Here is a 12,001-nt window from a genome sequence, read left to right on the forward strand (position 1 = left end):
CTCATCTAGGGTAGTAATTTCCTTTACAGCTCTCTGCTCAGAGGCCCTTCGACACGGTAAAGTGCGTGCAGCCGCTGCAAAAGATGAGGCGTTGCTGCGTGTTCAGACATGCAGGGGTCTTTAACACGTATTGCTGAGTGAAAATCTCCAGTTGCAGATGAAATATCCAGCACAAACACACTCCCAACGACACTCCACTATATGTGGATACAGGTTTCTCTAAAAATACGGAAACATATAGAAATGGGTCTGGAAGGATGGAAACCATATCGGTTGTGCGTGTTTCCTCTGAGAGGTGGGGCAGTGACTCAAACTGGAAGTGGGCGTCAAAGGAGACCAGCTTGATCTAGAATCTATTTTTACAAAGAGAATGAATGTATTACTTCTGTAATTGAAAATTACTTTTTAAAGCTGCCCGAACAAGATGATGCTAAAACGCCCATTTAAGTAAAATGAAGCAATTTACTGTCCTCTAACTAGCAGTTTTCCAATGGGGCAGTCACCCCCAGGGGATGCTTGACGGCATTTTGTTTTTGGTTGTCAAAATTTAGTTCCCCAGGGACAAGGGATTTAACTGTCTGCCTGTGTGAGACAGTCCCACCACACAACCTATATCCCAGCTCAGATGCCAACTAGGGTCCTAGTGAGAAACACTGCCCAAAAGCTGGGGTTCACTGTACTTATGAGTTCATCTGTGACCCTCCCCGCCCCCAATTAAGAATTTTCTCTCTGATCTGAGCTACTGAGATGCTCAGCCCATGTTCCAACTCATTATATAAGACAGTAAATTTTATAATCAATAGTCAAGAGAAGTAAGTTGAAAAGCATGCCAGTTGCTCTGTCAGGGAAGCACAAGTGGCTTGGGTTTTGTGCCTCCCATCTAGAGTATGTGAGTATTTCTAAGAATAAGGGTTGTCCAGGCACCAGCTACCTTATACTTTGCACTAAGACTTCTAATTTGTTTTTTTTAAAGATTTTTTATTTGTTTATTCTGAGAGATACAGAGAGAGAGGCAGAGACATAGGCAGAGGAAGAAGCAGGCTCCCTATGGGGGATCCTGATGTGGGACTCAATCCCAGGACCCCAGGATCATGACCTGAGCCAAAGGCAGATGCTCAACCACTGAGATACCCAGGCGTCCCTGTATTTTTTTATTTTATTTATTTATTTATTTTGCGTCCCTGTATTAAGACTTTTAGACAAATGTCCCATTGGAAGGCAGTCAGGCAAGGGCTGAGAGGCAAGATGGGAAGGCCCCTTTCCCACGGTTCCCACCCAGGACAATCTGCCTTCAGACCCTCTGCTTTTGGGAAGCAGCTTCCAGCCTACAGAAATGATAGAATAGTGATGATAAGCAAAACAAAGTATTATAGTTTCCCCCTTTGATTCCACACTCTTGGTCACTATCATGGTGCATGCATTCAACAAATATTTATGGAGCGACTGCTATGTCAAACACTGTGCTTGGTGCTGGAACGTACAGAGAATGAGATGGGGACATTTACATTCTAGTGGGGAAGACATAACAAATAGATCCGCATCAATCAGATCATCTCAAATAGTGATACCTGTTGTGATGGAACACGAGTAATGTGGTCTATAGTGACTAGGAGCAGGTTCAATGTACAACAGAGCTTAGCAGAGGCCTATCCTGGGGCAAAGAATAGTGATGGTCCTGGGGGCCCATCATGGGAGGCTTATGCTTGTGCATTTGTTCCTGTCTCTTCCAGCCCAGCCAAGGCAACATGCCCTCTGGGACAACAGATGTGGTTCAGATCCCGTGGGCTGTCTGTGCTCCTGAGCAGGTAAAGTTATCACGAGTAACATTCATGCTGCTTCTTATTTTGTTTTCCAGCTGTCACCACCCAAGATTCCACCTGCATCTGAGGAAGCTGATTTCATGTTTTCAGAGGTGTAGGAGTATACTAGTGGATAACTGGCATGTGCTTTCAAAAGTACTGTTACTTAAAAACAGTTGCATGGCATTCACTTTGTGTCAGGCATTGCTCTAAACACTCTGCAAATGTTAAGTCATTTTGCCTGTACAAGAAACCTACATGCCAAGTGCTGAGGAGTCTTGCAATCCTTTGTTCATTCACAAGGACATGGGACTGTTCCTCCAATCACAGCCCTTCCCCATGATGTACAGTGTGGTCTTGCCCACTGGAAACATCAACACTGGTTGGGGATGAGGCAGCAGCAGCAGCCATGGTGCTAGAAATGCAGATTTGTGACCTGCTCACCAGCTACCGAATCAGAATCTGTTCTCTCCAGGTGATTCTTATGGATGGCCAAGTTCAAAACCACTGATCCAATCCATTTTTTCATTTTTAGGGAGATGATCTGAAGGATGAGCCTTCCATAATTAGCTAATCCCTCACAATCAGAGAAGTGTTGTTTTTATGCACCCTTTTTCCTCCTTGGTTAAGGTTCATTTCTCAGGTAGGGGAACCAAGCATAGCAGGGTTCAAATCAACCAGTAAGCAAACAACATGAAAGCAGGACACAGTATGTACAAAGGGCTGCATTTGGTGGAGCCAGGGTTGGGGAAGGTAAAGGGGAAAAGCTGCAAACTACAAGACATTGTCCCTGCCTGGAAGAGTGCCTTATCCCCAGAGAGAAAAGATACATAAATGCCAAATGGGCAAACAGAAGTACTGTACTTTTTTTTTTTTTGAAGTACTGTACTTTTACAGTGACATCTTATCCTGCAAACAACTAAAGAGTCATCAATTTAACTATATATCCATGAAAGAAAGTAAAGAAAGCAATCAAGAGAGAGGGAGGGAAGGAAGGGGAGGGATGGAGAGTAAGATAGAGGGAAGGAAGGAAGGAAGGAAGGAAGGAAGGAAGGAAGGAAGGAAGGAAGGAAAGAAGGAGAGGGGAGGGGTAGAAAGAGGCAGGGCAGGGAGAAGATTAAATGTTATGGGGTATTCCACCACTACGTTCTTCTGATGAGGTGTCTCAGGGGGAACTTGCATTTCTCTAGGGGTCCTCAGCTATCATGGTCCTCTTTAGCATACAGCTCTCTCTAGCTGAGAATGGATCTAACATTTACAGATTTTTCATAAAGCACAGCCCCCGAATGCCAGCCAACCACACTGCCTGGTTGTCAGCCAAAAAAAAAAAAAAAAAAAAAAAAAGGACTGCTCTGGTGCTAGAGGAAAAACTGGCTGTGTAGGGCATACTGAGAAATGTATGTGTCCCATACTTTATTGGGTGATTTAGAGGATTTTCAAGAGACATTTTGATTAAATATGCTTTCATCTTACGTGCTGACTTCAAACATTACCCTTTACTTAAAATGTGACTATACTGTGTGAAGTCCTCATATTTTTTTTTACTTTCTCTGTTGCTAAAACTGAGAAACTGGCCAACCGGACCCCATCCTATGCTGCAAAGTCCACACCAAAGGAAGGAGTTGAGATTGCCACCTCCAGATGAAGGAAGAACATTACAATTATTGATGGAATCTGTCAGTGAAAATACCTGCCTGCACCATTGCTGTGCTTGCACAGTAGACATGTGTGCCGAAACCTCCTGCAAAGTACAGTGTCAGGTGTCTCTGTGTCCATGAGAGAGTGCTAGGCATGGGGTGACTGCAACACCAGTTACCTTTTCCCCACCCACACTCTGCTTGTCCCCGAAAGCTGAGACTCCCATACTTCATGTCCTGCAGCCAGCCAGCACTGTTGGGGCTTCTTAATCTCATTGTGACCCTGCCACCATCACTGATTAGGCAGGGAATGGACCACTTAGCATGGGCTGGACTCAGTCAACTCCAGGGTCTCCCCCTCTTATAAATGGAATCTGAGGGGTGGCCAGTCTGCCATCAGATGGTAACGGTCTCTGGTACCAGAAGGACCTGTAGATTTGGGGCTAGTAGCCATCTTGAGCACACAGAGACAGGCAAGAGAAACAGGGATGAGGTAGCCTGAAGTGAGCAACCAACCAGGTGAGCAATCTTCTGAGGTTTTCTGCACTGGCTGCACCTGACTTTGCCTATGCCTTTATGCCACCCCATCCCTTTTTTATTGAGCTGGGCGGCCTTGGTTCTGTCTTTTGCGTAAAAACAAACCTTCACTGGCCTGGGCTTTACATTGTCTTCTTGGGGGCTTGCCCAGAGCAGATAGTCTTAACTGCTTAAACACCTTAATATAGAGCTTTAATCACTTGAGATGTTTTGTGACCCAAAATGCAAACTTCCTCTCTCTCTATGTCTATCATAAATAAATAAATAAATATTTTTTAAAAATGCAAACTTCTAGAAGTCAGATGGTCTTGGCAAGTTCAGTTGTCTAATTAAATCCCTTTTTGTAGGACAGACATTTTTTTTCTTGGTACTATGTAAAGTGCCCATTCTTTGGGCCAAATTCTTCCTTTCCTGGCGGTTCCTCAGTGCTACCAGCACTCCTTTCACCGGTGAGCATGAATTTCCCCTACTGTTCATTTACCACATTAAGCATGGACATAACAGTGAGACTAATGGTTTTCAAATATTTAGCAATAATTTTTTTTTCAAATTAGTGTTATTCGAAGCAACAAAGAAGAGATATATAACCCCAACCGCCTCTGGATTTCTTCTCTCTAAACCCTTCCCTCAACTCTAAGCTGCAGGCTCCTTTAGAACCCAAGGGCTCTGGGAACAAGCATTCAGTGCACTGCTCAGGGCGGCAGATTGTTTCATCCTTATCTTGGGCAAACATCAAGGAGCACCCATTATATAGCCCATCCCAAGCTCTGGAAATACTCTGGAAATACAGTGGAGTGAAAGACACATAACACAAAGGAGAAACCGGGCAGATAAGATGCTAACAGTCATCAAACAGTGTGTGCCAAGTGCAAGGGTGTCACAAATACAGTTACGACTATGGGCTCAGAGATTCAAGAAGTGGCCAGGGCTGGGGCTGGAACAGCTGGGGCAGGCTCCACAGAGCAGCAGGAGGGGCATCAGCAGTATTGGACCGGATTTACATAAGAAGAGAAAGTAAAATGTAAGGAGTGGGGGTGGCAGGGTACATCCAGACCAAGGGAGAAGCACAAACAAGGGTGAAGGCGTCTGTGATAGGAAATAGTTAGCTAATGAATTCAGTTGCACGACAGGGCGAGTTCCAAATGGGAGAATGGGAAGGGGCCAGAATTTGAATAACTGGCTAGGAAAATTCAACTAATTTTGGAGACCATCAAGAGCCCTGAGTGATTCAATTTAGAATCTAAAAAAAAAAAAAAAAAAAAAACATTAGGAAAAAGAAAAACAAGATAAGAGCAGAAACCAGACGTCAAGCTGCTCAGAGGCGGTGTTTGACATGGGTCTGCAGGAAAGACAAGGGTCAGCAAAGGGAAATGTTGATGACACATTTCCCTACCGCTGACCGCCCCCTACAAAGGGTCAGAAGCCTTTGAGACTAGGGAAGGCAAGCTGCATTATCTTCCACTTATTCATCAGGCATCAAGAAAAGCACTTGACTCATTTGAAGTCATCCAGCTGAGGACTCTGGGGGTCCTGCCTGACTCACAGGACTTCCCAGAAGAATCCTCTCCAGCAAGGACACATGATCATGAGATACTTGTTCAGTGACCAGTGAGAGCAGTCTGCAACTAGCTCAGTGCTTCTTAGACCTTTCTCCTGCCTGAATCTAGGGAAGGCAAAAACCCAGTCACTCCCAGCCTCAGCCTTGGTTTACCACAACACTTTTACCAAAGGAATTCAAAGAAGAGTGGCCTGAGAGTGAAACCTCTCCCAAATCTTTACAGGGCAACATACACACACGCTCGCAGGCACACAGTCACACTTGGAGAAGAGGTGAACACCAAAGCTGAGCTGGGTAAAGGTGAGGTCTACACTTAGTCTGACCCAAACAAGGCCCATTGCTGCCAACTTCCAGAGGGAAGGTGCTATAAAGAAGGTCCCTCACCAGACATCAACTGATGGTGACACAGCTGGGCTAGCCAGGTGTCTCTGTCTCCTACACAATAAAGAATCCACAGACATGGGGAGGGCATATTATGGGAGGGTAGGAGGGAAACAGGGCATAAAAGGTCTGAGTGCCCTGCATGAGGTCCCCCTGGACAAGACAGTATGTGGCTACCCTCTCATCCTGGTCCTTTAGTTCCAGAGGCTGTGTTCTGTCCTCCAACAGCTCCATGGAACGGATGAGAATGACATCATCAGAAAAGGGGACAAAGAGAAAGCAGGACAGCCACCACATGTTCCCTGGAGGTGGAGGAAGGCTTTCCGGGAGGTTGTGCTGGACTTGTCAGCACCTCCGCTGGATTCCCAGGGGGCTGTTCCTGAGGTCTGAGGCTGAGCGGAGGGGGCACCTGTGGTGCCTTATAGTCAGGAGAGCGTGTCAGCTGCTGTTCAGCCAGTGACTCAGCACTGACGGGAAGGCCAGACCTCCTTGAGGTCACTGGCTGCAGTCAACACTGGACACGTTCACCTCTGGGCACATCCCCATACACAAAGAGGGGACTCAAACCAACTTCCTGGTGATAGTACAGCCCCTCTTCTACAATAAACGGGCAATCTCCCCTTTACAGATTTTCTATTCAAACCAGTTTTCTAAAATTTTTAAATATGATAACATGTACCTGGTTTTTAAAAATTTAAACAGTTGCAAAAGCTGTCCAATCAAAAGGAAAGCAACAGAAGTTTAAGTATAATTTTCTAGTTCTTGACCTATCAGTGTAAAGTGGCTTCGTGTGGCTTCCTTTCTCATAGACAAGGAAATTAAGCCACTTTGTATGTCCTTCTTCTTCTGCTCTCCTCTGCCCCATCCCTAATGCTTGGCCCCCTTCCTGTCACTGTTACATGGCACCGAGGTTTATAATTTTTATGGTTTGTTCTAGAAATAGAATTGTTTGTGCTTCATCTAGAGCTTGGTTCTTAAAATTAAAAACAAACAACCAGCATGGATCATATTCTGATTGTATGATTACTGCTCTCTCCCAGGCAAGTAGAGACCCAAGGAGAACATACGGACATGTCACTAAACTGGTGCTGCTGAACTCAGTTTGAGAGGCGAACTTGGGGAAGGGATGGGGTGAGCTTTTAAAGTTATTTCTGCTCACCATGTTTTGTTTTGTTTTTACATTTTTATTTTTTTTAAAGATTTTATTTATTTATTCATGAGAGACACAGAGAGAGGCAGAGACACAGGCAGAGGGAGAAGCAGGGTCCATGCAGGAAGCCCGATGTGGAACTCGATCTCAGGAATCCGGGATCACACACTGGGCCGAAGGCAGATGCTCAACTGCTGAGCCCCAAAAGCACAAACTAATTCTGGATGTGCTTATAAAGTTTCCCTAGGATTTTCAGGAAATATTGGGAGCCACAGAGAGTCTCAGTAGTTTTCCAGAGTGGTTTCTCTGGAAGTTAGCTTTATTTCTTCTTTTTAAATTTAAATTCAGTTAGCCAACATATAGTACTCCATTCGTTTCAGATGTAGAGCTCACTAATTCATCAGTAGCATATAACAGCTTTTTTAAAATAAACTTTTCATTTTAGTTTTAGGTTTAGAGGAAAGTTGAGAAGATTGTAGAGAGAATCCTCATATACCCAACACTCAACTTTCCTCTACTGGTAACACCTTACATTAGTGTGGTAAGCTTGCCATCACTATTGAATCAATAGTGATACATCATTTTTAACTAAAGTCCATAGTCACATTTCCTTGGTTTTTAAGTAATGTCTCTTTGTTGTTGTTCTTGGAAAGCATTCAGGATGAGCACATTACACTCAGTTGTCATGTCTCCTTAGGCTCCCCTGGGCTGCGATAGATAGCTTCTTATACTTTCCTCGTTTTTGAAGACTCTGATAGTTTTGAGGAATATTGGGTCAATTATTTATACAATTTCCTTCAATTTGGGTTTGTCTGATGTTTTTCTCACTATTAAACTGGAATTACTTAGAGATGTCTGGGTGCTCAGTGGTTGAGTGTCTGCCTTTGGCTCAGGTAGTGATCCTGGGGTCCTGGATTGAGTCCTGCATCAGGCTCTCTGCAGGGAGCCTGCTTCTCCCTCTGTCTATGTCTCTGCCTCTCTCTTTCTGTGTCTCTCATGAATAAATAAAATCTTTAAAAAATAAAAAATGAACACATAGACCTGTCAAACTATGGAGCCTGACTTTAAAGGGACCTTTTATGGGGCCTAACATTTCCAAATGTATCTAAACACATGCAATCTCAAAATACTACATGACCAGACTTTATTTTTTCAAGATTTATTTATTTACTTTGGGGTAGGGGGTGGGGGAGGACCAGAGGGTGAAGAGAGAGAGAGAGAGAGAGAATTGCAAGCAGTCTCCCCACTATGTGGAGATCAGAGGGTCGTGACTCGGGGTTCCATCCCACAACCCTGAGATCATGACCTAAGCCAAATTAAGAGTCAGACACTTAACCAACTGAGCTATCCAGATGCCACTACATGATGATTTTAAAATGCAAGTAGTGGCTTCCCTTCAGGTAGCCACTGGTTTACTACTTTCTCGGGCATGATGATTCCCTTTGAGTCAAGCCCAGAATGATGTCTTCTACATGGCCCATCCCTTGTCCATCTTGCTAGTGTTATGTATGAGGCTGCCCTAATTTAAAAGTCAGGAATGAGTGAAAACCCCTCAACAAGAAGAATCAGAAAGGAAGTACTTGAGAAAACTGGTAATGTTCATTGCCTCATACAGATAAATAATGTCCTACTTTGTTATAATAGCAGCACTCTTTTCTATAAGTCAAGAATATCATGGCAAAGACACACATGACCAGAGACTGCATCCCTACAAAAAAAGGCAAAGAATTTCGCACTAAGGAAAGATTACTATTTAAAGACATAATCAAACTCCACCAAGAATAGTATAAGGTGAGTTAGGTAACATAACACATGCATTTCAGCAGAATAAATTTTAATAACTTAATAAGAAATTATTCAACTCTGGTAATTTAAGACCCAAGCCCTCCGCTTTGGTTTTCTCCAGTGGCTCACCACAGGGCAAGGAAGAGCAAGGAAGTGACACAAACTGTTTTTCTCTCACTCTTTTTTCCACTTTATTGCCTGGACTTTGAAGTTCAATGTCATGTAAATATTAACTCACTTCTTAAATAAAGCCTCAAAGAATAAACTGTAATCTGAGCATATGATTTACCCCAACATTTTCCCATGAGCTCTAAGGACTCTGATTTCTTCCCTACCAATCTGTCTCTATTTCACAGAATTAGTTTGGAAATAGTCTTAACTTATCATCACTATTATGATTATGATTATGATTATTACTACGTGATTGAAGTATTTTCCAAAGAATGCCTGAGATGATTTTAGGTGGTAACATCCACTAAGTTTCCTTATAAAAATATTTAGGTCAAGGGATGCCTGGATGGCTCAACGTTTGAGCATCTGCCTTTGCTCAGGACATGATCCCAGAGTCCTGGGATCGAGTCCCACATCGGGCTCCCTGCGGATGGTCTGCTTCTCTCTCTGCCTGTGTCTCTGCCTCTCTGTGTCCCTGATGAACAAATAAATAAAATCTTTTTTTAAAAATGTAGGTCAAAAAACTAACTTGACTTGGGGCACTTGGCTGGCTCAGCATGTGATTCTTGGTCTTAGGATTGTGAGTTCAAGCACCACATTGGGTGGAGAGATTACTTAAAAATAAAATCTTAAAAAAACAAAAACAAAACTTAATATTACTTAGAGAAAAAACACGTCAGTAGCAGTACGCCTGGTAAAAGGTAGGGTAAAAATTATCCCTGACTGAAGTTTGGGATTTACTGAACTCTGGCACTAGTCAGTTTCACAGGTAAAATGTATTGTACATGGAAAGCCTGGATCATATTATTATAACTTTGGGAACAACCCACAGCAAATAAGATGGTGGGTTTGGCTTTTGTTTTTTGTTTCTTGTTTTTGCTAGTCATGTTACCAACAGTTTTCTTTTAGAATACAATTGTGCTGATGATGATGGTCTAAATTACTCCGGCAAACCCTTCAAACCAAATTAGACACCTCAATGACACAATCTTTGCACAGGTGGGCAAGAGAAAGCTTTTCTGAATTTGCTTTAGAGATGTTTTTAGATTTTCTCCTAGGTTATATTTTATTTTTCCCAAATTAAAATAACATGAAATTATAGTGGCTTTTCCTAATATTATGAACTTTAATGTATGTTGCTATTTGAATTGCTAAAGAAATAATCCCTTAGTTAGAAGATCCTGATTTTATAAAAATTATATGTCTTAATTATTTCCCTCTACTTCTGCCACTGTGGTGTGTTCTTTTGCAAAGTATGTGTCACCTAGACTGGCTTGCTGGACTTCAACTGTATAGCCAGTATGATCTCAAATAAATAAAAGACTGATACTTAAAAAAAAAAAAAAGCTAATTTCCTTCATCTTTTTTGCCCCCCCCTCCCCCACCGCACACTGAGATGTTTTTCCTTGACGTATTAAATGCTTTTGAGCATTGTTGAATTACTGTGTGGTTAATCCCCCTCAACAGCAGGAAGCTTAGACATTTGTAAATTTCCTCAGCACACCATTTCTAACTGGTTAACCTTTTCTAAATACTAAGCCAAGCAGTTATAGTCAATTCTATCACTCCATGATCAGCTTGCATTTATACATAAAGTTCTTGGTTGTTGGCATAAATAGAACAAATAGATGTTACATTATAGAGTTTTGAATTTATCTTAAACTATGATCCCCGCTGTTATCTTTATGCTTATGCTCCAAGTAGTACATTTATTGTTGTTCTGGCTGTTACTATTACTTTATCTTTATAAATACATCCTTCATTTTGCAAAATGACCTAATATATTTTAGGTATCAGTGATAGTGCACTTACTTAGCTTTGGAAACACTACTATGTTATCATCACATTATTTCTGAAAATACATGAACATTCTTTCCATTTATGCCCATTCTCCAATCCCTTCTCTCTCTTTCCCTCCTTCCCTCCTACTGTCCTTTCCTTCTTGCATCAAACATTTATTGAACATCTACCTATCAGGCACTATGCTAGAGGTTGGGAAGTCAATGATGGATGAACTCTTGGTTCCCTATGAAGCTTACTCTATCAATTCAAAAATATTTCCTTCCTTTTTATGCCAGAGATCACATGGAAAAAACACACTTATGAAATTAATGGGAAAGCAAGCAGACATGGACCACTTTCACTGAACTGGAGAAAAAGCAAGTCACCCACCTTTAGTTGCTACAGAGTGATCTTCCTTGCTTGTGGGCTCTGGCTAGATCAACAATCCTTCTTTTCCCCAAGAACTGGATCTGGGGAGAGCATTCTTCCTCCTCTAGCAAAAATAACCCTGGGTGGGAATGTTGGGATGGACATCAGTTGGATGAGGCCCAGAGCACCTAGAGAGTCCTCTGAGAAAACTCAGATGCCCACGCTCGTTTGGTATGGTTGCCTGAGGCCTCTGGTAGAGAGCTCCTGTAGGAAACCACAAATGCACAGGAAATTGAGGAAAATCAGATAAAGGCAAACCATTAAATGACATATGTACAGAAAGGAAACAGTTAAGAATTAACCCAAATTAATTTAAGGCTATAAGAATAAGTGGTACAACGGTTTAGTTAATAAGTACCTAGTCTCCAGAGCTACGGCATTTTAGCCAAATGACTAAGGACCTTCAGAACTATGAAGAGGCAGATGGTTGGAGAAATGGACCTATCACAGAGGGAATCACAGATCACTGTGGGAAGAAGGAGTGGGCACTGGATAGTGGATCAATACAGATTCGTACATCTATCCACACCATATATCTATTGATCCATTCAGCAAATGCTTGTTGAGTGCCACTCTCCTAGGGATTATGTTGAGGATACAGCAGTGAGCATGCCCTCATGGACTTTAACATTCCTCAGCATATAGGAGGCACACTGAACAACAAACTGGAATTTAGGTAGAGATTATACAAAGAAAAGACAGTGTTAAAACTTGAGTTGGCTGAGTTTTGCTACTTTCTTTGGGATACCAGGGCCCAAAGAAATTTTTAGTG

The 12,001-nt window shown here is 42.4% G+C and overlaps 1 protein-coding gene across 20 annotated transcripts in view; it reads right to left on the reverse strand.

The window, feature by feature from the left end:
* ZBTB38 (zinc finger and BTB domain containing 38) overlaps nt 1–12,001 on the reverse strand; it is a 132,924-nt gene that overhangs the window by 109,839 nt on the left and 11,084 nt on the right. For all 20 annotated transcript variants that reach the window (XR_012014852.1, XR_012014854.1, XR_012014850.1 and 17 more), the window contains exon 2: nt 11,191–11,433. The gene's annotated coding sequence lies outside the window, so the exon portion shown is untranslated. The remainder of the gene's footprint in view (nt 1–11,190; nt 11,434–12,001) is intronic.

The sequence above is a fragment of the Canis lupus genome, chromosome 22, assembly GCF_048164855.1.
Source record: "Canis lupus baileyi chromosome 22, mCanLup2.hap1, whole genome shotgun sequence".
In the NCBI taxonomy this organism is placed as follows: domain Eukaryota; kingdom Metazoa; phylum Chordata; class Mammalia; order Carnivora; family Canidae; genus Canis; species Canis lupus.